At 34.8% G+C, this 20,668-nt stretch overlaps 1 protein-coding gene and 1 pseudogene across 1 annotated transcript in view; one reads left to right on the plus strand and one right to left on the minus strand.

Annotated features, from left to right (window-relative positions):
* The window catches only part of LOC128582494 (tyrosine-protein phosphatase non-receptor type 11-like), a 59,602-nt pseudogene extending 52,965 nt beyond the window's left edge, over positions 1-6,637 (minus strand).
* Positions 1-20,668, plus strand: part of CTNNA3 (catenin alpha 3) — a 1,739,301-nt gene that overhangs the window by 314,493 nt on the left and 1,404,140 nt on the right. The gene's annotated exons all lie outside the window — the stretch shown is intronic.

A 20,668-nucleotide genomic window follows, 5' to 3' on the forward strand; every position in this document is an offset into this window, starting at 1 on the left:
CCACATTTATGCATAGCTGTTTAACTGACTTCAGTATGGCTGACTTTTTTTAGGTTGTTTACAACTGATAATACATTGCATTTTCCATTATTAGTTTACATTATTAAAACTGATTACAGTGAAAAATTAAGCTAAGTGTGGTCTCAAGCTTGTGATTTCTATTTGTAAAAATAACATACTTATTTCACAGATATTTTGAATAGAGTTCTTTGTCTCAGTTTTCTTTCCTTTTTTTCAAGTTAATATGAGGGTACAAATTTTTTTTATTAAGTCATATACACATAGATCATGAATACATTTATGCATATGTGGGGTACAATGTGTTGTTTTTTTATACAATCTGACATGCTTACATCAAACCAATCAACATAGCTTTCTCTTCATTTACTTGATTATTGTGTTAAGACATTTATGTTCTACACTTGACAGATTTGACTTGTACCCTTGCAATATGCTCCATAGGTATAAAATGTTAAGATTACACTGTTCTCAATTCTGAAGTTCAGGTTGTAGTTGAACCCTTCACCCAGGAGATATGCTGAACATCCTCACATTGTCCACATTAGGTGAAATCCTACCAAATGCCCTCCTGCTCCCTCTCTTCCTCCTCCTCTCCCCTCCCCCTTGCTACACTATATTTATGTTTTTTCTTTAGTGTGGGCATGTAGTAGTTTATATATTGGGTTCATGTTAGTATTGAGTACATCAGATACTTTTTTGTCCATTCTTGGGATACTTTACTAAGAAGAATGTGTTTCAACTCCATCCAGGTAAAAACAAAAGATGTAAAGTCTCTATCTTTTCTTTTGGCTGAATGGTATTCCATGGTATGCCTATACCACAGTTTGTTAATCCATTCACGGGTTGATGGGCACTTGGGCTGCTTCCACAGCTTGGCAATTGTGAATTGAGCTACAATAAACATTCTGGTGCAAATGTCATTATGATTAAATGATTTTTGTTCTGGGTAGATACCTAGTAATGGGATTATGGGATCAAATGGAAGATTGACCTTTAGTTCTTTATGAGTTCTCCCATACTTCTTTCCATGGTGGTTGTATTACTTTGCAATCCCACTAGCAGTGCAAAAGTGTTCCTTTCTCTCCACATCCATTCCAGCATTTGCAGGTTTGGGACTTTGTGATGTGGAATAATCTCACTGGAGTTAGGTGATATCTCAGAGTGGTTTTGATTTGCATTTTTCTGATGATTAGGGAAATGACCATTTTTTTTTCAGGTATTTATTGGCCATTCATCTGTCATCTTCAGAGAAGTTTCTGATCAAGTCTCTTGCTCACTTATAAATGGGGTTGTTTGCTTTTGTTGATTAATTTGAGTTCTTTATAGATTCTGGTTATCAGCCCTTTGTCAGATTCATATCTTGCAAATATCTTCTTCCATTCCAAAGACTGTTTGCTTTAGTTGTGTTACCCTTAGTTGTGCAGAAGCTTTTTAGTTTGATCATATTGAACTTGTTATTGTAGTTGCTAAGGGGGTCTTCTTTTCCCAGGCCAATTTTGTCAAGTGTTTGCTCCACACTTTTTTCTAGAATTTTTTATTGTTTTGTATATTAAATATTTTTTCCAGCAAGAATCAAACTTTGTCAAAGGTGAGAAGTGTGGGTCCAATTTCAGTCTGCTACATGTGACTAATCAGTTCTCCCAGCACCATTTTTAAAATAGGGATTCTTTCCCCCATTGGATGCTTTTGTTTGGTTTATCAAAGAATAGACAGAGATATGTGGCTGGGTTCATCTCTAGTTCTCTATTCTATTCCATAGATCTATATCTCAATTTTTGTGCCAGTACCATGCTGTTTTGATCATGGTAGATTTGTAGTATAACCTGAAATCTGGTAATGTAGTGCTTCCAGATTTGTTTTGTTTTTCTTTCTTTCTTTCTTTCTTTTTTTTTTTTTTTTTTGTAGAGACAGAGTCTCACTGTACCGCCCTTGGGTAGAGTGCTGTGGCATCACACGGCTCACAGCAACCTTTAACTCTTGGGCTTACGCGATTCTCTTGCCTCAGCCTCCTGGGCAGCTGGGACTACAGGCGCCCGCCACAACACCCGACTATTTTTTTGTTGCAGTTTGGCCGGGGCTGGGTTTTGAACCCGCTACCCTTGGCTTATGGGGCCAGCGCCCTACTCACTGAGCCACAGGCGCTGCCCTGTTTTGTTTTTATTTCTAAAAATAGTATTGGCTAGTCAGGTTTTTTTCTGCTTTTCTATGAAACAAAGTATTATTTTTTTAAGTTCTTCAAAGTATGACCTTGGTGCTTTTAGTCTCAGTTCTATTTGATTATCAGAGGCGTATGACTGTGAGACCTTGCAGAGAGAAAAAAGCAGGAAGGTACATGATTAGTTGTTTCCTGTTTCTTTAATTTGGTGAGTTCTTGAAAAACAAAGGACGTGAATGTACTAGGAATGTTTGCTTTTGAATGCAGTCATGCTTATACTTTTCATTCATTACCACTTCAGTAAAAAGTATGCATAGACTATTCTTCCTGACTTCCACCATCTAAAACCTGTACATTTTTATTGGCTTCCATATTGACTGCATATACCTCAGAGAAGCAAAGTCCAGTGTGTAGAGTTCTTCATATAAAGAGTCACATGAGGAATGCAGAAGCTTCATGTGTTGTAGCTTAGAGCCAAAGTAAAGGTAGGAATAAGCTTTCATAGGTGAGCACAATGGCTGAGTGTTTGCAAGCTTTCAAAACAGAGGTCCAGAGTTATGACTGTAGGAGAGAAACCTCACTGAGAATGGGTAATCTACTTCAACTCACAGAGTATGAAATTAGGTAGAATTGCTGTTTAAAATTTTATGAAGAAAAAGTAATAGATCCAGGCTAATTGTATAAACTGAGTTTGAGTAGATTTGGAGAAGCTTAGGATGGTTTTACTTAATTTTATTCTGCATGAACAGAATAGGTATTTTCTTTAAGTCAGATTTTTTTGTTTTCCCATGGACTATCTGCTTCAGAGACACCTTGGGTTCTTATTAAAAATGTAGATCAGCAGTTATTAATGCAGAAGTTGGTCAGCTTAACAAAATATATCTCTAAAGCTTATAAAGAATATGTTTTGCTTCTCGAGCACTGGAGCTGAGTTATAAGGAGCAGGATTCCCAATTTACCTTCTTTGAGTGAATTTTTAGGTTTGCCGTTTAAGTTCCCAAATTCAGGCCTGCTGAGACTGGGTTATCATTTTTAAACACCGTTTTATCATTAGGGAAAGAAAATGCCTTTTGGTTTCATTTTATAATGTATCAGAGTATGAACCAGAAAATTATTTTACTTTTGGAACGAAGATTTTTTTCTCAGAAATTTAATCTTGTGTTAGTCAAGATAATTCAACCAAAACACTTTGGGCCAACTTTAAATATTTTATTTACATCTCATTAAACTAATATGCACGTTTCTTCCCTTTTTTTTTAGACAGATTCACATGAATTCCTATAAGTATCTAGATTTTTCATTCTTTCTAAATTGTTCTTCATCTCAGCACCTTATTCATTTTGATGACATAATCATATTTGTAGAATCCCAGTTGCTTTTCTTGAGAATGATTACATATTCCCTTATTAAATATTTTTCCTATATTTTAACGAGGGAACAAGTAACTCATTGCCTCACATTCATGAGTAAAGATGAAATCCATTGCAAAGACATCATGATTAAAATGTTCCCCAGGATTCCTCTTTACTGAATGAACTCATTTTTGGTGCTAACGTCTAGAAGTTCTCAATATCTTTAAAAATATTGTCTTTCTTATTCTAAAGTATGTGGAAGAAGTTGGCTTTGTAGAAGTTATGTTTGGCTAGAAAAAATACTGTATCTCTTTTCAAGGATGTTAACACATGTATATTCATCTCACTCTGCTTGCTACCAAGGACAGAAAAGATGTTCAGATGGTCACATCGTTTGAGTAATTGAGTGATAGATCTGCCTTCTGGGTCATGCTGTTCTAATTCTGAACCAGCCAGTTCTGTCCATTCCTCCCCCACCCCCGCCCCAGTTGGACATAAATCCTTTATTGGTTCTCACTATACCAGGACGAGACGACATTTAGGAGACGAAATAAAATTAACATGCTTCTAAGAAGGGCTTAAATGAATTGTTTTGTCTTTGCGATATTTCCCTGTTGCTTTTGCCTGTGACTTCCTGCTGTACAAAAGTGATGTTGGAAAATGGAAGCCCAGCAGTTTATTCATTTTTCTTTATACTGCATTTCACAAGCTTGGACTCTGACAGTTGAAGTACGATAATCATTCTATGCCACAGAAAAGATAAAAGAAGAAAAACAGTTTGCCAACAGGAGCTTAAATTTAGCATGAGAAGCCTGGAAAATGTGGGAGAGAGGTGAAATCCAGAAAACTACTCCGGCACAGTAATCTGACAGCTTCTCCACTACTGATTTATTTTTAAAAAGTCCTTTTTCAATAAAGACTTAATAGCAATTTTGAATACATATGGGAAAAAATATACCAGATAAATTTTCCCTTAACATTATTTATATTGCTTCATTTGTGGTTTAAGGTGTTTCTATAGTATTTTTAGGTGAACATGGTTTTAGCAAGTATGAATTCCACAATTTTGTCTTCAGGACTGAGGCTAAGGTATATTCAACTCAGATCTTAGCTTCCTGCTGGATAGCTTTAGCAAATACATTTGTCCTAATTGCTTTTCCTAGTAATCTTTATTTTATTTCTCCTTGGCAGGGTGAAATATCAATTTATACCAGGAGCCTGGGTTCCTGAGTACCTTACAGAGCAGAGCCACCACATTAGTCTGGGCACATTACGTCCAGGCTTTTATGTGAGGGAAAGGTCAACTTCTGTCTCATTTAAAGCACTGTGATTTTGAGTGTCTGTAACTGACACTTAATTGCTCATTTCATACCTACTTGACAATACAGGTTGTAAGCAGCTTTGCCATTTATGCATATGTAGGCACTCAAGTATTTTTTTAATTCGAGTTTATTTTTTCTTTTTCCATTTTAATATTCAGAATCAACTATTTGAATTATGTTTAAGAGCAGTGAGACTATGTAGATAATACCCTATGTTCAAGACCATGCTGTAAATGTAAAATAATTGGACAATAATAGAGCCTGAGTACTTTTATTTCATTAATGAGGAAGGCCCAAATATTAGATAGAACACAACTTATAAGTATCAAGGTAAAATTCCCTGGCTATGTCCATATGCAGCCAAATGTACTTTAAGTATGTTACTATTTATTACCATTGGCCATTTTTAATTAAACATTATATCTGTGGGGCAGGATCAATGACTAGGTCGATTAGAAAGAATTATTACTATAAAAATTATTTATGAGTTTCTCTGTTTATTACAAATCAGAATTATGGTATTTGACATGACATTAAATTTATGGTATAGTGAAAATATATGTATGTATATGTATGTTCATATAAAACTCCAAACACAAATTCTATAATGTCTTATTTATTAATAATTAAAAAGAAATCGAAAAGAAAAAGAAAAGGAAGTATGTTCCATTGAAAGCATGTATGAGGCTTCTTTTTCTTAAATGCCTATTGTAAATTTATAATATTATGATTTAAAAAAATGCATTTTTGTTCAACTATAAGCAAAGTTCTTTTTCTCTGCATGCTTAAAGTGAAAAATGCTCTGGACTGGAATCTTGTCAGTGTATAGGAAGAGTCAGACAGACTTGTGATCCGTGTGGTACACAGACATAAGGACTGACTGATGTGGACAGAGGTGAAGGATCTGGAATAAGTAGATGTGTTACACATATTCAACTTCTGCTGAATAGTTGGGGGTTATGCTTACAGGAATGGAAGAACTTGATGAGAAGTAAATTAAGGGATGTGGTAGGGAGAAGGAAGCAAATTAGCCATTCCATTTTGCATATATTGAGTTTGTGATGCTTGTGAGACATCCAAGAATAAAAATCAAGTTGTATATAAGAATTTGAATTTCAGAGGAGAGGTTTAGACTTAAGATTTAAAATTTGGAATTGTCGGCTTATAGATGATATTTAGAATTGTGCCAATATTTGAGATCAGCTAGGAAAAAAATGTGGAATAAGGTAAGAAGAGGGATCTGAAAGCAACCTTGTGAATAGGGTAAGAACTTACATGTTGTGGTCAAAAGACTATGGTCTATGTTGGAATCTGTTGTAGGTTTCTCTTCCTCTGTGTGCCACTGATGTACATGTTCCTCCCGACCCATCCCATGCATGCCGAGTGCTGCCTGAGGAGCTGGACTGTTTAAGTCATGTGTAGAAATAAGGAGTAGAATCACATAAAGGCTTCCTTTCATCAAAGAACTGATGATGTGGGAATTACAGAAACTCCTTCTAAGGATGCATGGACTTTAATGTGTAAAGAATTTAGAATGTTTCTTTCTGTATCTTTAATCTTGCTCTTTTTTAAAATGTTCTTTTAAACATTTTTCAATAGATTTAGGGGTACAGTTGTTTTTTGTTACATGGATGGATGGATTGTATAGTGGTGAATTCAGACCTTTAAGTGCACCCATCACCCAGATAGAGTACATCGTACTTGATAGGCAATTCTTCATCCCTCACTTCCTCATACCCTGCTCCCTTCTGTTCCCCTGCTTCTGAGTTTGTGATACGACTCGGCATGACCATTTATATCCATTGCTTAGCTCCCACTTGTAAGTGAGAACATGTGGTATTTGTTTTTCTGTTCTTGGGATACTTCATTTAGGATAATAGACTCCAGTTCTAAGAAAGTTACTGCAAAAATCATTATTTCATTCTTTTTATTTTGGCTGAGTCGTATCCCATGGCTTATATACTCCTTTTTCTTTATCGGCTTATCATTTGATGGGCATGTATGGTGATTCCATACCTTTGCTTTTGTGAATTGTGGTGCAATAAACATTCAAGTGCAGGTACCTTTTTGGGATAATGGCTTCTTTTTCTTTGGACAGATACCCTGTAGTGGGATTGCTGATTTAATGGTAGGTCTACATTTAATTCTTTGAAGACTCTCCATACTGCTTTTGATAGAGGTTGTACTATTAATAATTTACATTCCCATCCCCAGTGTATAAGGATTGTCTGTCTCAGAATTCACACCAACATCTGTTGTTTTTTGACTTTTTGGTAATGGCCCTTCTGACAGGGAAAATTGTATCTTATTGTGTTTTTAATTTGTGTTTCTCTAATGATTAGGGATGCTGAGTATTTTTCATGTATGTTGGCCATTTTTATATCTCCATTTGAAAAAGTTCTGCCCATGTCTCTCATCCACCTTTTAAGGGGATTATATGTTCCCTTCTTGCTGAGTTCCTTTTGGATTCAAGATATCAGTCCTTTGTCAAATGTATAGTTTATGAATATTTCCTCCTATTCTGTAGGTTGTCTATTTAATCTGTTGATTATTTCTTTTAATGTAGAGAAACTTTTTATTTTAATTAAGTCTCATATATTTATTTTCATTTTTTGTTGTATTTTCTTTGCAGTCTTGGTTGTAAATTCTTTGCCGAGGCCATTGTCCAGAAGAGTTTTTCCTTTTTTTTTTTTTTTCCTAGAATTTTTGTGGTTTCTATTCTTACATTTTAGAGTTTATAATCATTTTTTGTTGTATTTTCTTTGGAGTCTTGGTTGTAAATTCTTTGCCAAGGCCAATGTCCAGAAGAGTGTTCCTTTGTTCTTTTCCCTAGAAATTTGTGGTTTCTATTCTTATATTTAAGTTTTTAATCAATCTTGAGTTAATTTTTGTATATGATAGGAGATATGGGTCCAGTTTCATTGTTTTTTTAATGTGGCTATCCAATTTCCCCAGCACCATGGGACATCATTTTCCCACTGTATGTTTTTGTCTGCTTTGTTGAAGATTAGTTGGTTGTAGACACACAGTTTTATTTCTGGATTCTCTATTCTGTTCCTTCTGTGCCTAATTTGTTGAGGGTTTTTATCATGAAAGATGTTGGATTTTATCAAAGGTTTATCTGCATCTATTGTGATGATCATACGGTTTTTGTCTTTAATTCCGTTTATGTGAGAATCACATTTATTGATTTTTATGTATAGTATATGTTGAGCCATCATTGTGATCTCTGAGATGAAACACACTTGATTATAAATTATCTTTTTGTTGTGCTTTTGGATTTCTTTTGTTAGTATTTTATTGAGGAGTTTTGCATTTATGTTCATGAGGAATATTGGTCTTTAATTTTCTTTTTTTGTTGTGTCCTTTCCTGGCTTTGGTATCAGGGTGATACTGACATTACAGGGTAAGTTGCAAAGAATTTCCTCTTTCTCAACTGTTTTAGAACAGTTTCAGTGGAATAGGAATCAGTTATGTTTTTGTAGATCTGGTGGAATTGGCCGTGAGTCTATTTGGTCCAGAGGTTTTTTTTTTTGTTGTTGAGAAATTTTTTATTATTGATTCTTTCTTGCTACTTGTCATTGATCTGTTCAGAGTTTCTATTTCAGGCTGATTCAATCTTGGGAGGTTGCTTATTTCCAAAAGTTTATCTATTTGCTCTAGATTTTCTAGTTTGTGTACAAAGTGGTGTTCATAGTGTTCCCAGATGATCTTTTGAATTTCTGTGATAATATTAGTTGTGATGTCTCCTTTTTTTACCTTAATGTCTCTTTAATCTGTCTTCTCTTAGATCCAATGAGACTAGCTTAAAAGTTTTTTCTGGATTGTACTTTGCAGCTATAAACACGAGGACTGGTGATTGAATGTTAGTGTTCACATGCTCTTTTGTATTGGCTAACTTTGAGGTTTTATAGTTTTTGACGATTGCATAATAATACCATGTGTTAAGTGCCATTAGTGTTGGGCCACATAGAACTTTGCTATAAAGAAATTCAACACTCTTACAGGTTTTCATAGAACCAAAAGGTAGTGTAGTGTGTGTGTGTGTGTGTGTGTGTGTGTGTGTGTGTGAGAGAGAGAGAGAAAGAGAGTGGGAGGAGGAGTTTGGGATGAGGCAGAGGAGGGTTTAGAGATGATGCTATTGCTAAGTAGTATAGTGATAAAAGTTCTAAAAATTGAATAAAAACTTGGCATCTATTTTATACCTAAAATAATTACTGTAGGATTTTGTTAATTGAAAATAGGGGAAATGTTTTTTCCAACCTGAATTCTCATCTCTCAATTCACTGACAAAGGGATTGCCTTCTTAACTTCTCCATATCCATTAATATGCCTAGATTTATCATAGAAAGTAACTAAGACACGTGTGACTTGCAATGAGGCTATCACCAGTTAAGTCTAGCCCAGTTTCTTGCACACATTTATTAATTTCACTAACATTTATTGAATACCTACCAGGCATACTTATTAATTTTACTTATATTTTTTAAACTCTTGCCATGGCCCCCAAACAGAGCCTACTCATGTTTCCTTTGGAAATGCAGCATGAAATTTAGTTTTGTGAGCATTGTGTCTATGAGTGGGCAGCTTTTTTTTGCCAAAATAAATATATTGTCCAATAGTTTTGACACCAGAAAAGAGTAAATATTTCAAAATGTGGCCTTGCATCCAATTTGATCATTATCTTTTTGTAGTATTGTTGACTAATATTAGAGTGCTTTGCATCTTGTTTTCTGATTCCTAGAGAATTCAGCTAACCTTAATAACAACCCTCCCTTCTTATCCCTTTCTCCCATATGTTCTGCACATATTCAAAGAATACTTGGCTCTGTTCTCAGTGTTTTTTTCCAATTTCCCCTTGAAAATTTCTTTAACTTTACATTTTTTTCATTTTTAAAGTAGGCTGTGAGACTCCCACTAGATTAACTTGGCTCAGAAGATTGTTGAGCTTTAAAAGTCTGGCTTAAGGAGGATCTCCCAAGTATAATTTTGAAGCCTTGGTATCCAAGAAAAATGAAAATCTGACATTTCCCTCAAGGTCTTGTGTAGAGCCAGAGTTTTACAAAGTTTACAAGGTGCTATCACAATTAATTCTGAGAACATTTGCCAATTTTTCCCAGCTGAAACTTGCACATTTACTTCCACCTCTTCTGCTCAAATTTAGGCATTTTCAGGGCATTGAAGAGAAACTTCATCCTATGATCAAGATCAAGGTCAAATAGAACTTCTTGCTTAGAATTCTTCAATCTCCAAATTATACATTATCTAATAATGAGATACCATCTTGGCAAGGAGGTCTTATTAAAATCAATGATTAGCATTTCTTTATGGTGCTACATTAACTTCCTTAAATAAATTGCAAAGTATTGCATATAGTCATTTATTCAATAAATATTGAGCACTTATTATACAAATTGGCCATAAATTTCATGTGCAATTGCATGCTATTTTCAATTGCACACTAACTTTATGGGCACCCTGCGTGCTAAATAGTGTCTTAGGCTTTTGGTATATATCAGTGAACAAAACAAAATTTCCAGTCTTCATGTACCTTACGTTTTTTGTTGGGGAAGACAGGTAGTAAACATAATTCATTAGTGAATTTTGTAGTACGCTGGGATGTTAATGGTCCCTAAGACCATCTCTCATCTCAGCAACTTGGTAGGAGGACACACAGGAATCAGCTTATAGTTTTACTTATAGATAGTATTTATCACAGTGAAAAGATACAGAGAGCAAGATCAGCAAAGAGAAAAGGCAGAAGGGCAAAGTCTGAAGAAGACCAGGCCATGTGCTTCCTGTGTCCTCTCCTAGTGAAGTCACACAGATGCAGTTAATTCCCCTAGGAATGAGTTTTGACATGTATGAAATGTTGTCTACCAGTTAAGTTAATTATTTAGTAGTCAGGATTTTTATTGGAGGCTGGTCTTGTAGCACCTTCTTTTGTCTGTATGGCATATACAAAATTTGTGTACTAGTCAAAGAAAAGTAGGTGTTCAGCAGAAGCTACGTTGTTTGCACAAACATTTAGTTATAGGGACTTCTCTTATCAGTTCTGGACATGTAGAAACCCTCTTGAAATCCAAGTTTCTGGCTACCAGCTAAGGGCTAGCCTTTTAAATATGCCTTTCAAAGCGTTGCTGTCAGGCCCGCTATGTTAACTCTTACGTGCATAGCTAGATTATGACAAGTGCTTTGGGGCAAAATTTTAGAGCAAGGAATAAGGACTAGTAGCTTTGAAAAGGGATGTGTGCTGTAATTTTAAATAAGCGGATGAAAGTAAGCCTCTTTGGATGGTGACATTTGAGCAAAGCCTTAGAGTTAAAAAAGAACATTCCACCCAGAAAGAATAGCCAATGCAATTGCCTTAAAGCAGTGGTTCTCAATCTTCCTAATGCCCTGGTCCTTTAATACAGTTCCTGTGGGTTGTGACCCACAGGTTGAGAACCGCTGTCTTAAGGTGAGAGCTTTCTTGTCATGTTTGAGAAAGAGGAAGGAGGCCAGTGTTGCTGGAGCAGAGTGACCATGGAAATGAAGTCAGAGAGTTAAGGTTGGGGGAAAGGGAGTGGTGGCCAAACCACATTGGACCTTGTAGGGCTTCCTTAGTTCTTCAGTTTATTATGTGTGCATTTTACTAGGGAAAGATCAGTAGTTTCTATTTCTTTAGGTTCTGTGAGCTGTAAATGCAGATTTAGGATAACATTCTTATTTTATAGGTAGAGAACTAAGCTCTAAGTGACGACAGGCATCTGAAGGTCACATAGTCCTTGTTGAGAGAATTTTTTTTTTTTTTAAAGAGTCTCACTTTATCGCCCTCAGTAGAGTGCTGTGACATCACAGCTCACAGCAACCTCCAGCTCGGGCTTAGCTGATTCTCTTGCCTCAGCTCCCAAGTAGCAAGAATGTAAATATTTTAACCCCTTTGTCCCTCAAGCTCAAGAGAATCCTAGTTATATATTCCATTGCGTTTTACTAAAGTTAATGTAATTGGTAACAAATGGCTACCAAACTGCTTCAGGAACTCAAGCAAAATGAGTTCCATGATTTCTTGTTGTTTATAATGCAGAGGGACTGAGGTGCTTAATTTCTGAATAAAATGAGAGGTAAAACAGTAAACACCTAAGAGGTATTTTTTTCTATTGTTAGACTGGTGATAACCCAATTAAATGTCTTCACACCTTTATCCCTATCCCTTTTGTTTTTATTGCTTGTTAAGCCTTCCTTGTTTTGTTTCTATTATTATCATCTTTTAATAAAGAAATGGTTTACTGAGCTCTCTCCTCATTTTAAGGGGGTACAACTGCAGTTTCTTGCATAGGGCTATAGAAATAAAATAAAGCTGAGCTTAAAAGCTAACTTCTCTCATTGGCAACTCTGTAACAGTCACACCTGGAAAGCAGAGTTGAGAAGTGTGAACTGTGACTGAACAGCACCTAAGTTAACAAGGAATCCAGAATGGGGTGTGTTTGACCTCACAGCCCAGGATGACATACACTGCCTGCAAAAACCAATGGATAATTGCTATCTATTTTTTTAAATGAAATTAGACTGAAAAGAAGACTGACAGTTTGTTCCAACTGTTTAATCCTTTTGAGCATAAGGAAGTAAATGTAGGATGCAAATAGGTCTGTGGTCTGTGTTTGCTAAAGATGTGACAGCTTTCAAAGGCAAGTTAATAATGCTTTTTTGTTGTTGTTTTGAAAACCAAGACAAAAAGGAAAAGAAACCCTTTGGAATAAATTTGAAAAGGTTGTGTTCAGAGGTATTTAATTACTATGTGGATTTGGAAGTATAGGCATTTAAAAATACTTTTTATTTTCAATGGGAGAAAATCATTAATTACCTCCTGTGAATGTGAGTAGGTAAAATGTCCCATATGTTATTTCACAGATAAAAAAAAAATTCTGTTCATTAAGCAGTGTTTCTATATTGCAATCTTTTGGGAAGTTGCTGTTAAATACTTTATGCTGTATTATCTCAACCAATGATATGATGAATGGCTCTGTCAGGCTAAATGACATAAAACTAATATAAGCATAAAATATGTATTGCTAGTAAAGAGAAGTGATTAATATGATACCCAAGAAAGCAAGATCTTGAGAACTTTCTATTTTAGCTTTAATTCCTTTCATGCATTTGGAATAATAAAAGGCTTTACTTTTGTTGATAGTGATGGGGTAATCTTGACTAGATTGAACAATTGAATCATTCTGTTTGTATCAAACAAACAAAAATTTCAATAACTTTTGTTATAAAATGACATATGATTATTATAAAAATTAAACTACTCAGAAAAACAAAGAGGCAGAAAATGGTGCCAAATTCTACTTTCCAGAAATAACCATTCTCAACATTTGAACATCTTTTCAGACATCTCTCAATGTGTCTATAGTGAGCAAAATACGGCTAGATGTAATTTTAGGAAAATGGGATCACAGTATACATGGCATTTTAAATACCAAGTATTAATTTACTTTTACTTGAATTTAACTAAAAAAAAAAAGATGTTGAAGTAAAATTGGAGATGTTGACTTCACTCAGATAAATATTTCTTCTCCATGAAGGATACACCTGATAAAAAGCTCATTATCACTATTCAGAAAGTATAAACCAGTCTAAAAATTTGGAATTAACATTATTTTTACATTTTCAAGTAAAACTTCATTCATTAGGAGTAAATTTCAGTTGGTTTTTATTCCACTGTTGTAGTAGTGACCACAGAAACCAGATGTGCTGGAAGTGATGTAGAAGCTTTTGGAGCACAAAGTGAGCACAGACTCCCCAAACAGTGCATTTGCTAGTGATTTGCTATGAAAGCATAAAAAAGTAGCACACCTATATTTTTTAATAGATCCCCTACTCCATACTCCTATTTTTGATATATTTTCTTTATACATTGATTAATTACATTTTTTGTTCCATATCTGTAGTTATCAAAATTATTTAATTCTTATTCAAAATTAATTTTGTGCTCATCACCAACCCTTTAACTATTATTTCTCAATTACTGAGTGCTTTTCTTTGATTCTGCTTTTGAGTGGATAGATTTTTGTGTCCCAGGAAGTTTTTAAGGAAGCACTAATAAATTTTGTTTTCATATTTGAGATGGCCTATCAGTTGAATGTAAAAGGACAAACTGTTGAATATAAAATTCTTAGTTTTTTTTTTTTCATCCGTTACTAAGATACTTTACATATTATTGTGGTCACTTCTTCAATGGATGATTAATAGGAGAAGATAAATTTACTGTTAAATTGTCAATCAATTTTCTGTATAACTAATTAACCAAATTTAACAAAATTATCAATTGTATAATATTTGAGATGAGGAAAAGGTAGGGAGTTTACTTTTGGTATGATGTTTGAATGCCTGTTGGGGAGTAAAACGAAGGTGTTGAATGACAATAGGGGATATGAGTTTGAAGTTTAGTAGAGAAATTGGGCTGGAGCTAAATGCTTGGAGTATGCAGCATAAAGGTGGCTGTTAATGACATTGAATCTGATGAAAGTAGAGACAGAGAAGAGGAAAGGTCTGAGGACGGAGGGCTGCGTGTACATGCCAGAAGTTGGAGGTAAGAAAAACAAGGAGGCATAGCAATGGAAACTGAGAAGGAGCAACTATGAAGATAGTGAGAAACCACACATGAAATTTCAAGGAGAAAGTGCTGCTAAGTAAGATGAAGATTGAAAGTAGAACATTAGAAAGGTCCACGTAAAAATTATTTGTGTTCCTGATAAAATAAACATAGTAGGCAAACTACTGTTATGCATGATTAGAGGAGAAGAAAATGAAAACAAAACATATACTATTATATGTAATTATAAAAACATTTGTAAAATAATTTAAAGATTATAGGCAACTCTAACAATACATTTGGACATTGGCAATTTTATCTGTATGCCATAATGTCCTCCCTTCTCGTGGTGTCTGTCTTTGACAATAATTTTATGAACAAATAAAACTCATGAACTTGAATTATTTTTATAGTTAAAGTTATATAATAAAATGAAAAATACACTATATAGTAAATTTTATGTAATAAAATTAAAATACCAGTAGTGGCAAAATGTAGTCCATGAGTGATTCTTTCTCTTTTCCTGAGCTCATGGCTTTCATGTTTCTTACCTAATAGTTGTGAGAGTCTTTCATTTGGTCCCAGACCTGCCCTTAGACTCTTTATTGACACAGTTTTGTAGTCAGATCCAATTGAATTCAGTTAGTCTTGAATTGAAATTTATTTCCCAATCTTAGTATAGATGGTCTCTTTAGACCTTCCTTTTTTTGTTCTTCTTCTTATTATTATTTCAAAATATTATGGGGATACAAATGTTTTTGGTTACCTGGATCACTTTTGTTATGCTTGATTCAGGGTTGTAAACATGTCCTTTGCCCAGATAGTGTTTTCACCCATCTCCCGACCCCCTTTCCCCTGCTTGATTTCCACTGTGATTTACTTCCCTCTGTGTACATGTGTGCTCATCAGTTAGTTACAATTTAATACTGAGTACATGTGGTGTTTGCCATTCTTTAGATACTTCACTTAGGATAATGGTCTCCAGTTCCATCCAAATTATTGCAAGAGGCATTAGTTCATCCTTCTTCACGGCTGAGTAGTATTTCACAGTATACATATACCATATTTTGTTATTCCATTCATGACTTGATGGGTACTTGGGTGATTCCACATCCTTGCAATTGTGAATTGTACTGCAATAAACATTAAAGTGCAGGTGCTTTTTGATGAAATGACTTCTTTTCCTTTGGGTAGATACTCATCATGGGATTGGTGCATCAAATGGTACATCTATTTTTAGTGCTTTGAGGAATCTCTGTACTGTTTTCCAAGAGGTTGTACTAATTTGTAGTCCCCCCAAGAGTGTATAAGTGTTCCTTTCTATAAGTGTTATTTTTCTCTCTGCATCCACACCAACATCTATTGTTTATGGATATTTTAATGAAAGGCATTCTAACTGAGGTAACATGATATCTCACTGTGGCTTTAATTTGCATTTTCCTGATGATTATGGATTTTGAGCATCTTTTCATGTTGTTTACTGGCTTTCTAATTATCCCTCACAGATACTAAGTGTCTACATCTTATGTCAAATTATACTAAGAGGAACTATACTTGGAAGAAAACATGGTCTATGAGCCCCTTATTTGGGGGCTTCTATTGTCCTACCTTTTGAAATGATTATTTTTGCAAAGTCTTTCCATGTGAAATTTCTCTTTTCCTAACTCTGCACAGTCTCCCTAGGCTACTCCCTCTTTCTGTCAGAGATTCCTAATTGGTACCTCCATCCCAGACCTTTTTTTCTGTTTGGCATCCTTGTATACAACTCAACATATCTAATATGGAATTTATTATCTTTCCTGCCTATTGTGACCCTCTTCTTTTATATGTTGTATTTGATCCTGGTAGTCAAACCACTTTACCAAAGCTAACGTATCTAGTTGTTGCAAAGGTCTGTTAATTTTACTGTATATGTTTACTTCTCAAGATTTTCTCTTAGCATTTGTTGCTACTATCTTAGTTTAGATTTTCTTCATCTCTCATCTGTAGTTTTGTAACAGTCTCCTGTTTTAAGTCTCATATACTCCACTAATCTACTTTGCCATAAAATAATTTTTCTCTAATGCAAATTACATATTTTCAATCTTATGCTTCAAAATTTTCAGTGACTGTCTAATACCCTCACTACAGTCACATCACTGGTGACCTTCACTTGCCTAAGACAGTGAGTTCGTCTTAATTTTTACAAATTCTGAAAGTTTATTTTCAGGAAGGAGAGGATTCAATAGTTTATTATCACCATAGCTATTGACAGTTTGGCAGCGATAATTACTGACACTCATAGTTGTGATTCATAGATGCACATAGAACTAGCCAAAACTCCTTACTTTCTCACTCAATAAAGTAATTAAAATGAACATGAGGTAATATTATAAGGATAGTTTTGAGAAGACTCTACTTTATGTTTAAAAAGTAAATCATTTGCAAATTATGGTTATTTGGAATTTAATTAACAATAAATTATTTGTGACATACTTCATAAATGGTTGTTTATTACTGTTGTTAACAGCTGGATTTTAGATCCAAGTGCAGACTTTTCACTGTAGCAAACAAAGCCTTTCATGATTAAGTCAGTCACTTGTTTATCCATACATCCATCCATTTGTCAAAGAGTTATCAAGCACCCATTATATCCTTGAAAATTGTTTGTTAGGGTATAGGGAAATATAGAGTCAGAGGCTATTGTGCTTAAGGCTTCTAAGCCCTTTGTTAGATGTCTGCTTGTCCATTCTCTTCTTCTCCCATCACAATTTCCAGCCAAATGGAGTATTTTTAATTCTCTCGATGCACTGAACTATTTCTTTAACTGGCTTATTTTCCTCTCTCCTTCCAGAATGTTCTTTGTCAATCTGGCAAATGCTCAGCTTAATTGTTGCTTCCCTATTCCCTGTTTCTGAATAGAGGCTCCAATGAAAATAGAGACATTTAAAATCAAACATCTCCTGAATATAATTGAAATGTTTTGTTACAAGCCTTTCAGACTTAACAATTAAAAAGTCAGCTTTTAAAATTCAAGTTAAGAGTGGACCTGGGATGGGAGTGTGGTGTGATTATGGTGGGGTGTGTGTGTGTGTTTGTGTGTGTGTGTATGTGTGAGGCATTGAGAAGTTTGAATAATTGATGGTGTCAGTGACCCAGAAGGATAAAAAGAATATTGGGACTGGAATACTAGGGGAAATGAGTTGAAAAAATAGGAGGTTTTAAAAAACATAAGCTTCAATGTTCAATAAAATTCTTGAACATATTGTTCCTTAAGATTACAGGATAGTTTTATGCTTTCCTTGCTTTATTCATGCAAGTTTCTTTTTAGCAGCCTTCTGATAGTCTCTGGTATATATCTGAGAATGTGCTTTTCTAAGCATTTGAATTTAAAGAATCAACTTTATTGAGGTTTAATTTTCATACAATAAAATACAGCCATTTTAATGGTTGAATGAGTTTTGAGAACTATAGCCATTCATGTAATCACCATCACAATCAAAATATAAAATAGTTCCCTCACCTCAGAAAGTTCCCTGTGCCTCTTTTCAGTCAAGCTCCCTCCTCATTCCCCAACCACAGGCAGCCACAAGTCTGCTTTTGGTCCTTATCAATTAGCTTTGTAAGGTTTTTGATTTTAGTACTATCTTTCTTGTTTAAAGTCATCTGTTACATGTTCCCCGACCCCTCTCTCCATGATCCTTTAAGGAGAGAGTCTGGGAGCAACCCTCATCCTTCCTTTGTCTGTCTCACTTTTTTCTCTACTTTTTCTAAACCCCTCACTGTGCCAGTCTCGCTCTTCCTCTTCAAATGACATTTTTAATTCATTTTCTATCATATAAGTCTGCTATAGAATTTGGCCACAGGTGATTGCCCAAGAGGCTTCAGTTTCTTTTAGAGTCAAAATCACTTCACTTCGCATTTTTATAACATCACCTCACCTCTTTAAAGGCCCATTTGAATGTGCAAATCTCATAAATTTCAATTTGGTCAACTCCCTTATTAGTAGCTTTCTCTATGGCACTCCTGTATATGAAACTGAGGAAAGGTAAAACAAAAGATGGCAAAGAAGTTTATTTCCCAAAATTATCTTTATTAAAAAACACTCTAATTTGTAATAAGTAGGAGTAAGAATAAATTAAGTAATAGTAAAGGAAATTTGAAAATTGTGAGCACATTTGGGGGAGTGCCAGAATGAGTTTGTGTTGATTCTTTCTTCTTAAAAATTTGCTATCTCAGAAAACATGGTTTTAAAAAGAGTTTGTGTATGTGTGTGAAGGACATCACAGCTGTTTTTAGAGCTATTTATTACCCTTCATTATTTATGGAAGTAGGAGGAAATTATTTAGAGATAGTAATTTAATGCTATTTCAGTTGGCATTTAATTGGGTTTAGATGTCATAGAACTAGATATTTAATTAGAGGGTTTATAATGGTAAAATATACTGTGAGAGAACAATGTTATGAACTTTACGATATGCTTTCCCACTTAAATATCTTCCAGGCTGTGAACTGGGAAGATTTTCCTGCCCTTATCTCCATGTACTTCTTTAACCCTCTATCGCTCTGAACAGCGTAAGAAATCTTTCTTGGTTATTTATTATTTATCCTGAGTAAAGTGTAACTTCATCGTGCCTAAGACACTTCACATACATTCCCCCAGAGCTTATTTGAGTAAATGGAAACATCTATTTAGTTGCTCCTTTAATGTCTACTTTTGGTGGCAATTTTTTAAAGGAAAATACATTTGCAGAACAGTGCTACACTGACATTTTCAGAATACTTTCATGAGCACAACGCTGCTACCTTTGACCAACAACAGTATGAAGAGTTAGCATTTTTTTTTGTTTTTCATCATTCTATTTGGGATCTCTGAAGAAGTTATGGATTGATGTACAAGTACTTATTATAGTCACTTATTATTGACCCTGTTTGTTGCTGTTTATATCAGAGTTCCTATCCTGCAACAGATAAGTCAAAGCGATACAATAATGACCTCTTCTGACGCTATCTCTGTGATCGTCTGCACACAAAGATATATACAGCAACACACACACCTATTTACACACATCTGTTGTTACTGTCTCTTTTCATTTCTCTCTTTCTGCCTTTTCTATCATTTCCAAGCTTCTTATCGCATCTGTTCCATTTTTTCTCTTTCATTCTCTTTTTTCTTGCATTTGTGCTGCCACCTCCCATACATTTTCCTATAAAGTGGAAGTGCGAGAGGGGTTTATGAAGCTCTTTAGACTTGCCACAAACATTCAGTCAGGAGATACTATAAGATGAAGTATTTCACTTGTCAATAGTGAGTGAAGAGTGTAATCTTTTTATTTGGTAAATTTATGTAAACAAGCACTCAAGGAAAAATTGTTGTTCTGCATGTTTTTTTTTTTTTCTCCAACCAAGTCATAACAAAGGAAATGAAAGATTTCACGTCTTGGACAGCCACAAGAAATAGAGCGCATTAATCAGGTTGCATAAAAAGACACTAAGAAGCAAAGGTTGAAATGCTAAAGTTTTAGAGATGAATCATAATTGTAATGGTGCTATTTATCTTCAGATTTCTTCAGAAACTAAAATAACATTCATCCCACAGTTGTAATTTTATTAGCACCTTTTGAAAATGTTGGAATTAAGGTTAAGAGGTTAAAAGGAGTCACTTCAGACCAAGAGTAGAAGTGAATTTTTTGAGAATTGACATTCACTAATGTAATAACATTTTTAAAAATAAAATGTGAACCTCTGGTTCTGGGTTTGCCTCTGCCTCTAAGTAGCTGTGTCATCTTTGGCAAGTCTCTCCACCCCTAGTGATTTACTTCCTAGCTTCCAGTTTCCTTACTCTCCAATGAGGAGTTGGATTAATTGGGTCTCTTAAATTAACTTTAGTACTTAAGTAGTTGGATTCGATCCTAGAATTCTTTCTTTTCACTGAATGTTATGTTTAGGCCTTTTAACTGGCATGTTTAATTAATAAAATCTGTCTTACGTGCATACCACTTGACTTTTAGAGTAGGAAAAATATCTCAAAGATGTGATTCGGTAATTTAGTCTCTTAAGTGTTGGAAGGATGAGCCACGAGTCCTTAGATCAAACGAGAAGAAATGACAATTAAAGGCCAAAGTGTGTTGGTTCGGCGATTTCTGGTAGTGGAAAACGTGAATTATGAGAATTTTGTGACAACGCATGCAGAGTAGCAGATTCTCACAGGACCTTTTAAGAAGAGGACCAGATAATCTGTCCTCTCAGTGACACAGTTTCATCG

Source organism: Nycticebus coucang, chromosome 3 (assembly GCF_027406575.1).
Source record: "Nycticebus coucang isolate mNycCou1 chromosome 3, mNycCou1.pri, whole genome shotgun sequence".
Taxonomy (NCBI): Eukaryota; Metazoa; Chordata; class Mammalia; order Primates; family Lorisidae; genus Nycticebus; species Nycticebus coucang.